Source organism: Schistocerca nitens, chromosome 2, assembly GCF_023898315.1.
Source record: "Schistocerca nitens isolate TAMUIC-IGC-003100 chromosome 2, iqSchNite1.1, whole genome shotgun sequence".
Classification (NCBI taxonomy): domain Eukaryota; kingdom Metazoa; phylum Arthropoda; class Insecta; order Orthoptera; family Acrididae; genus Schistocerca; species Schistocerca nitens.
Window position 1 is genome coordinate 462,001,088 of NC_064615.1, and position 6,000 is coordinate 462,007,087.

Genomic DNA, 6,000 nt, shown 5'->3' on the forward strand with positions numbered 1-6,000 from the left:
ATGGCCGTAAATTTCGCCAAGCAGCCGCCGCTAGGTTGGGTTATGTGCCTGTGTAGGCTTACTTTTTCTGTCTTTCTCTCGGTGTATCCGCACGAGAGCGGCAGCCTCTGGGAGCGATTGTAGTATCCGCCCACAGATGCTGTATATCCGCCCTCTGTCCTGTTTTTAAATCTCTCTTTCATCTCGGTCGCCCACCGTAGTGTGGCTGGGAAGGCAGGCGTCTTAGTTGTGGCAGCCTGTGCTGGGTGCCGCCTTTTCCTCTCTCCCGCCTGCCCCTTTCCACCGCCTGCTACGGTGATGGGCGAAGCGCGGCGTCGGGTGCCCACCCAGGGGTGCGTCCGGCGCTTGACGCGGATCTCCGCTAGTGTGGTGACAATGCTTCTTCTTCCTCTTCACTTGTCTAACGGGAGCAGACCTGCCCGTAGACTGCCGCTGTGCTCTGGTCATGCTCAAGGCTGGGCCCCAGGTCTTACTTAATTGAAAAACGCTGTCCTTATTTATTAGTCCGTCATGCTGTCGGATCTCTACAGCTTCTTTGATAATACAATCCCAGAAGGTGTTGGACTGCTGCAACAACTTGGTGTCGTCATAATTCATGTTATGACTGTGAGAGATGCAGTGCTCTGCCATAGTGGACTTAGTCTGCTGAACATTGTCTGTGTGGCATTTATGTTCCGCATTTCTCCAGTACTGTTTGAACAGTCTGGCGTGCATATATTTTCCCACACTGGCAAGGGATGCGGTAGACTCCCGTTTTCCGAATCGTAGGTCATCCTTGACTGATCCTAATAAGGTTTTTCGTCTCGGTTGGTGGGCGGAAAACGCACTTGACGTTGTGTTTCCGGAGTTTTCTTCGGATTTTTGCTGATGTGTTCCCGACGTGTGGAATGATCGCCGTCCAAACCGCTTTATCTTCGTCTTCAGGAGGCTTCGGTCTTGGCTTCAATAGTTTTAAGGCACATTGTACCAGGCGGTAGTTGTAACCGTTTGTACAGTTCAAATGCTAGACTGTCGCGGTCCGCGATTTTGCGTGCAGCGGCAGTCTACGTGGAGGTCTGCTCCCGCCACGACAACTGAAGAAGATGAAGAAGCTTTGTCGATACGCCAGAAGAGATCGGCGGCAAGCGCCGACCGCGGCCCTGAGTCGACGCCCGAAGCCGCGCTTCCCCCATCACCGCACCCGGCCAGCACCCGGAGGGCGGCGGGAGGGGGTGGGATACAAAGGTAGCAACGACCAGATGTGTCATGAGGAGCGCCTGACGATGGCAAGAAGTCGGATTGCCGAAATATCGCCCTTTCTGAACGAAGCCACCCGGCTGAATACCAGAGAACTATTCAAAGTTTTATGCTAATTGCGAAAAAATGAATTTACTGGACATGTTTGTCCTTGCATATCGTTTCCTCAGTTGGAAGAACGGGTGTGCTTCTGCATTTTTAACGTATTTTATTATTTTATTCATTATTAGAATACCAGACTGTTATAATTACCGTGGTCATTTTGAGACCTCTCATCGAAAAAACAACGCAGTAATAAATAAGTTATCAACAAAACTCACAGCTCAAACCCACATCCAGTTTTGCATTGCGACTAGAAATTACGTTAACTTATTAATACCATCTGAAGAAAGAGTATGCATCTGCTCTTTTGTAGGAATGTCTTTATACTTAGTTCATTATAGTTCGCGTCTCGGTGGCAGTTTTATATAAGGGACAGTCAAATGAAAACAAGACGGATGGAAAAAAGTAAGTAAACTGTTCATTATTTCAAAAGTAATCCCCAAAACTGTTAATACATTTATTCCAATGTGAGACAAGATGGTCAAGGCGTTCATAGAAAAATGTTTGCGGCTGCCTATGGAATCGTGATTCCGCCCTGGTGTGCACCTCTTTGTCCGTAGCATATCGACGGCCACGAATGTTTTCCCACAAGGCTCCAAAAGTTGGGAAATAGCGTGGGGAGAGACGGGGAACGTGTCGAAGACGTGTAAGGGGTTCACAGCCCGCCCACATGTCGCCAAGGTTCGCTGGGAAGCCCTTACACACACTCCATACAGTCCCCATCTCTCCCCGCGCAATTTCCCTATTACATTATTGCATTAAGACATTCGTGGCCGTCGATTTGCTACGGACTAACAGATCCAACCTTGGGTACAATCGTGGTTCCGTAGGCAACTGCAAACATTTTTCCATGAAGGCACTGTCACCAAATTGTCCCACAGAGGGATAAATGTATTAACAGCTGTGGTGATTACTTTTGAAATAATAAATAGCTCACTTACTTTTTTGAGGAGAGAGAGCAGGACAGCCGTCATGTTGGAACCACATGCACTGACGTGTACTTAGTGGTACCTCTTCCAGCAAAATGGGCAGAACGTTTCGCGGAACTGTGCATAATTATTGCCATTTAATATACCGGGAACGACGTACGGCCCCACAATGACATTTCCGACGATACCGCACCACACGTTAACACTTCACGGTTGCTGATTCTGTACCTGTCGAAGCCAATGAGGTTTCTCTATTGACCAGTAACGCGTATTATGCAAATTCACTTTGCCGTGGTTGGTGAAAGTCGCTTCATCAGTAAAAAGCAACCGTTGAAATAACGTTGGATCATCTTGTAGGCACTGCAGAACAAAACGGCAAAATTCCTGGCGCCGTTCGAAATCCACACCGGAGAGTGCTTGATGTAATGAGAAGTGAAACGGGTGAATTCTATGCCTTTGCAACATGCGTAGAACACTTCTCTGACTTATACCACATTCCGAGGCGATATTTCGCAACGAAACAGTAGGATCGTTATGCGCCAACGCTAGAACGCCCTCTTCATGTACCTCGCCAGTTTCAGTTATCTGCCTTGTTCTCTGTATGGCATTCCATGATCCCGATTCAAGTAGTTTCTTGTAAATACGTGCAAGAAGCTGGCGCGTAGGACGCTCACGATCGGGATACAGCTCTCCATATCGGTTTATTGCTCTAACAGCATTTTTTCTGCTTCCACCATACACTAAAAGCATATCTAACTTTTCTTCGTTGGTGTACATGTCTGCTCCAAGAAACTGACGGAAATGCCATGTCTCATTACCCTAGCAGCACAATAATATCCCCCTCTCCAGCTACCTTGTGGCTTTATCGAGAAGCAGGAAAACAACCCCTTCCCTGTTAAGTTCCTCAGTGGTCAACAGGAAAGGTCGCATTGGACAACGCCGCTTCGAAGGACGAATGCGATACGGGAACATATCTGTGTCTCAAAAACTATTCGCCGAAGTATTATGATATACACATACTTGAAGCCGTCTTTTTAAGCCCATCGTGTTACGCTAAAATTTAACATAGGGTTCCATTTAAAGAAAACTAAAGATGGCCTCATATCTCTGTAATAAAAAATAGCACAAACATGAAATGTGATGTATTCAAGTAGCCCCTGTCCTCCCTGCAATTCACTGTCCAAACAGCATCTTTGTATCTATTGCTTTTGGGAAGACACAAGGGGTGTTATGACTTAGCTGCCTCACCCTGAATATATATATATATATATATATATATATATATATATATATATATATATATATATATATATATATGTGTGTGTGTGTGTGTGTGTGTATGTGTGTGTGATACTTCACGTGATCAGAACGCTCCTGTGGTTCAGTTGTTACCTATTTTATAATCTATTCTAATGAAAAGCTACAGTAACTTTCTCAATATTTATCTTACAATCATGCACGAAACTGCAGTGAGCTCATCCCATCGTTGCGATTTTTCTGATATGCTTGGTTTTGCTGTATTATGTTGTAGCGCCGTAAGGTAGTTTCATTGGGAATATAACATTTATCTTGACTTTGTCCATCTTATATGTCATTGAGTCGTCTCCACCCCTCAGCCCAGCGGGCACTATTGGGCCTGCAAAATTCCCGCACCCTCCATCCACTAACGAACCTGCATTACTCGCACGGTCGCTTGAGCGCGGAGACCTGTAAAAGAACTCACCACTGCCTCTTGTGATGTTATGATTAGCTAAGTACTGAATTCTCCCGCACAGGTATCCGTGCACATTAAAACGTCGCTTCCGAGACTGGGAGATGCGCTGGGCCCAGCTCGTACCCGCCCGGCGGATTAACGACGGCCGGCCGGGGTGGCCGAGCGGTTCTAGGCGCTACAGTCTGGAACCGCGCGACCGCTACGGTCGCAGGTTCGAATGGATGTGTGAGATGTCCTTAGGTTAGTTAGGTTTAAGTAGTTCTAAGTTCTAGGGGACTGATGACCTGAGAAGTTAAGTCCCATAGTGCTCAGAGCCATTTGAACCATTTTGATTAACGACGAGCCTCAGTGTGCCTACCAGTTTGGATGTGATTTTTAGGCGGTTTCCCACACCCCACTAGGTGAATACCGGGCTGGTAACCAATTCCCGCCTCAGTTACACGATTCGTAAACGCTTACAAAACTTTCATAACTAACATTGAAGGCAGACAGTTCAGGTACACATATTCGATCCCGCATGGGGGAGGGGTGTTAACTGTGTTAACTGGTTGGCGACAGGAAGAGCATCCGGCCACTCCTTAAATTAACCATGTCAATTATGTTACTAACCATGCCAATCCTATGCCGATGCGGGACAAAAGCACCTCTACGTGCAACACTCTGCCCTTTATACAGCGTAGTCAGAAACAGCATGAAAAGCTTGCGAGGGAATTGTAGGGTAGGATGGGCTGAGAAATAAATATTAAGAAAAATATTCGTTGCACTGCGCTGTTTCCTAGCTAATTAGGCGTTGCACGCGCAAATTCAAGCGGATCGCCACAGATGGTGTCGCCATACGTGTTCTCCGTTTGGTTTCCTAAACTGAAAAAGAGAGCGATACAAATATTGCACATGGGACGTCAGTAAGATCAAAAATGGTTCAAATGCCTCTGAACACTATGGGACTTAACTTCTAAGGTCATCAGTCCCCTAGAACTTAGAACTACTTAAACCTAACTAACCTAAGGACATCACACACATCCATGCCCGAGGCAGGATTCGAACCTGCGACCGTAGCGGTCACGCGGTTCCAGACTGTAGCGCCTAGAACCGCTCGGCCACACCGGCCGGCGCAGTATGGGTCGCTATGAGAACAACTGACACTAATTGTCTCTGGCGGGCCGCTGGAACTTGGGAGCGTAACGGCCTGATTGAATAATTTCAAAGCTAATTAACTCCGAAACGGCGCAACGTATCAAAATTTTCTAGACAGTTATTTCACAGCACAAATTACCATGCAACAGCCTTACAAGCTCTTCAAACTTTTTATCTTGCATAATTAGATTTTGAATTAAAATTTGCCGTTTTTATTGTAACTAATTGCATCGCACAATTGTGTTTTACGTTCTGTAATGAAGCCTCACGAAGTCCTGTTTGTGTCATAATGTCACACTACCGTATCCTGCGAAATGAGCTTTTCCTGAAAACAATAAAATAAACAAATGACATTAGCGGGCGGCGTCCGTGGCGCCACGACAGGCCGTGTAGTTACTGTGTGGTGTGTTGTGGTGTGGCGTGGCGCCCCCCGCAGCCTCACCTGTTGCGTGTGCCGTGCGTTGGCTGCGCGGGACTGCGGGGTGGCGGCGCGGTGTCGGCCGAGCAGCGAGCGGCGACTGGCGGCCCGCGCTCCTGCCGGGCTATTTATACGGCCGCAGCCTCTCAGGAGGACCGCAGAAATAGACGGAGACAACGGGAAGAGCCGTTGTCATCGGCGACGGGGACGTCGCGGCCCACCCGTCCGCAACCCCGCAACCCCTCTGCCGACCCTCTGCTGCCTCTGCAGCCTGCGTTGTACCGTGGGACACTGAAGATGTATGGTTAGTGGGGCGCCCAACTGCCCGGTCATATGCGCCCGTACAAAGTCCCAATTTTTTCTCAGTCCAGTTTCTACACAATCCAATCCAGCCAATGTCACAAACGATGATAATGATCATCATCATCATGAAATGATAAGAACAACACGAACACCCAGTACCCAGG

At 47.6% G+C, this 6,000-nt stretch overlaps 1 protein-coding gene across 1 annotated transcript in view; it reads right to left on the reverse strand.

Annotated features, from left to right (window-relative positions):
• The window catches only part of LOC126235093 (SET domain-containing protein SmydA-8), a 349,448-nt gene extending 343,826 nt beyond the window's left edge, over positions 1-5,622 (reverse strand). Inside the window, exon 1 of the mRNA XM_049943826.1 lies at positions 5,558-5,622. The gene's annotated coding sequence lies outside the window, so the exon portion shown is untranslated. The remainder of the gene's footprint in view (positions 1-5,557) is intronic.
• Between the last annotated feature and the right edge of the window lie 378 nt (positions 5,623-6,000).